Source organism: Chrysochloris asiatica, unplaced genomic scaffold (assembly GCF_000296735.1).
Source record: "Chrysochloris asiatica unplaced genomic scaffold, ChrAsi1.0 scaffold00044, whole genome shotgun sequence".
Classification (NCBI taxonomy): domain Eukaryota; kingdom Metazoa; phylum Chordata; class Mammalia; order Afrosoricida; family Chrysochloridae; genus Chrysochloris; species Chrysochloris asiatica.
In genome coordinates this window covers 14981695-14984754 of record NW_006408562.1, presented here as the reverse complement: position 1 = coordinate 14984754, position 3060 = coordinate 14981695, and the positions used below count along the sequence as shown (strand labels likewise).

At 43.0% G+C, this 3060-nt stretch overlaps 1 pseudogene; it reads right to left on the bottom strand.

The window, feature by feature from the left end:
- Positions 1-1016: 1016 nt before the first annotated feature.
- Positions 1017-1319, bottom strand: LOC102819738 (annotated as a pseudogene).
- Between the last annotated feature and the right edge of the window lie 1741 nt (positions 1320-3060).

Sequence of the window (3060 nt, the reverse complement as noted above, 5' to 3'; positions counted from 1 at the left end):
GTGACCCTGTACAGGGTTTCCGAGGCTGTAAATCTTTACGGGAGCAGAAAGCATCATCTTTCTCCCGCGGAGCCGCTAAGAGGTTCGGGAAGGAAAAAGCCAGGACACAAACCATTGAGATCAGCAGGGGGAGCTGAGCATCAAAAAACAGGAGACGCTGAAGCTGCGATGACCGGCATCATTTTCTTAGAGAACACGCAAGGATTTGTCATGATGGCTAGGCTTTCACTGGGTGTTAAGTGTCTACAAACAGCACCTTCAATTTAAACTTTCAACTAAAGTTCTTAACATTTAGGAAGTGGTGGAGTTTTGATAGTTATGAAAATTACAAAAGTCCTGAAAATCTGTTAGAAAATCTGGCCAAAAAAATAAAAAAGGCAAACCAGGCAATAAAAAAGGAAGGCTTCAGAGGTCCATGCTGGCCCATGGTGTCCAACACCACAGTGGAAACCATCTGCTTTCGAAAGGCAGAAGGTTTAAGGGGAAGGTGGGTGGGGCCAGGGGAGGCAAAGGTGCTCCGCGTCCCCACTTCAGTTTGGGGTAGGGCTTTGAATTCAACCCAAGGACATTTCTCAACTTGGAGAAAAAAATCATCCCTCAATGCCTCACATCTACTATGGCTTTGCAGCACAGCAGCATGGATGTTTAATATATAATAAAAATTTCAACCAAAAAAAAAAAAAAAAGATAAAAAATAAAGTTTCTTGTACCCTCCTCCCACCCCACACCAATCCCTATTCTAAAGTTCACCCATTGTGCTGTTAATACTGGATCATATGCTTAATTGAAAACCTAGATCCAAAAGACTGAAACTGAATCTTCACCCCAAAACCAGAACGAAATAAAATGAGTAACTGAGGTGGATGGCATATAGTTTAAGTCATCATACATACAAGGAAAAGGGGGAAGAGGAAATCTAGGTGTCAGAAGCAAAGCTGAGTGAGGGAACACATTCAGTCTGGGTTGATGTTTATAGAAAGAGTGTAGTTGAACGTTGGGGAAAGATCCATACGGAGTCACGTGCACATGTCTGGAGGCGCCAGATCCCTCCACGGCAGATCCAAGAACAGGTAGGTAGGGGAGGAGGCCATTCTTGTCATTACAGTTTTAGAAACTCCTCATCAAAGACGTGAGTGGCGTTCGGTAGGATGATGCCTTCTGGGGAGACGGTCAGTTTGGTTCTCTGACCCAAACTCATTTGAACAACCCCTTCTTCCCAGCCTCGGAATCAAATTTCTTTCTGGTGTAATGCACCACGCAGGTCTGACCCTGAAGGTGCGCCTGTCTCCGAGGGAGATGGTCTCCATCTGCACTCCCATGGCGAGGGTGGACGCTTGGGCGGACCGCGTGGACCGAGAGCAGACCAGGCTGCCACCCTGTACTTCTTTCAGGACAGATTCCCTTGTTCTCTGGCCATCCATGGTACTTTCCGTACACTTGCCAACACCACAATTCAGATGCATTAATTCTTTTCAAGTTTCCTCTATTCATTGTCCAACTTTATTTAGCATGCATATGAGGTGATTAAAAATACCAGGGCTTAGGTCAGGTACATCTTATTCCTCAAACTGACCCCTTTGATTGTTAATATTTTAGAGCGGTCTTTTGAAGCAGATTTCCTCAGAAATCCGTTGTTTGATTTAACTGTTGCTTCCATGAACCTGGACTTTGCATCAAAGTAAAATGAAATTCATGACAACTTTGATATCTCTGTTTATCATGATGTTGTTTATTGGTCCAGTTGTCAGAATTTTTTTCTTTAGTTGTTACTGAAGTCTGTATTCTTTGATCTTCATCAGCCTTAAGTCCCCTTCGCTTTCATCAAGCAAGGTTGTATCGTCTGCATATCTCAGGTTGTTAATTAGCCTTCCTCCAATCCTGATGCTATGTTCTTCTTCATGTAGTCCAGTTTCTCAAATCATTGGGTCAGCATACAGACTGAATAAGTATGGTGAAAGGATATAACCCTGACGCCCATCAGCACTGATGTACAACTAGCTTGGTTGTTTTCACACGACTGCCTCTTGGTCTCTGTACAGGTTCCACACAAGCACAAATTCTGACATTCTTGTTAATGTTATCCTCAGTTTGTTATGTTCTACACAGTTGAATGCTTTTGCATAGTCAATAAAGCCCCAGTAAATGTCTTTCTGGTGATTTCTGCTTTCCATCAAGATCTATCTAACGTCAGCAATGGTATCCCTTATTCATGTTCTTTTCTAAATCTGGCCTGAATTTCTGGCAGCTCTTTGTTAATCCACCGCTGCAAACTTTTAAATAAAGATAAAAATTAAATTCAGCACAATTTGACTTTTGTGTGACATCAATGATATTGTATATAATTTCCACATTTTGTAGGGTCATCATTTGGAATGGGCACAGGTATGGATCTCTTCCAGTCGATTCGCCTGGTATCTTCCAGATTTCTTGGCATAGACGAGTGAGCCCCTCCAGCGCTGCATCAGTTTGTTAAAGTATTTCCACTGGTATTCTGTTGATACCTGGAGTCTTGTTTTCCCCAGTTTCTTCATTGCAGCCTGAACTTTTCTTTAATGCTATTGATTCTTTTTTTTTTTTTTTTTAAGTTTTTATTGTAAATTATGTGATACTTTACATGAAAGAACATTAGTTTTCCATTCATCCTATCTTATTCTGTTTCACTGCAATGATTACAATCCCTGCATGCATCATCAAACGCCCCACAAGCCTGCCTCCTGGCTGTCAACACACAGACCCTCTCTTCCCACAGTCCAGAGTCCCCAGCCGCTCCATCTCTCCAATTCATCATCTCTGGCTCCATCTCTGGCGTCACTGCTTCTCTGGATAGGGTCCCACACTCCGCTTTCCTCCCTTGGTGGTCCCAGGGTCCTCCACTCCTGGACTGTAAGATCAGCCACTCCCCTCCTTTTGTTACAAAACGTCTACTTTACATTTGCAACACTCACATCAGTCCTGATAGCAATTATTCACTATTGAACCACAAGGGTCTTATCCCCATCTCCTTTTACCAGCCCCATCTAGACAGGTTGGAAACCACTCAGTAAAGATTCTACCTTCCCC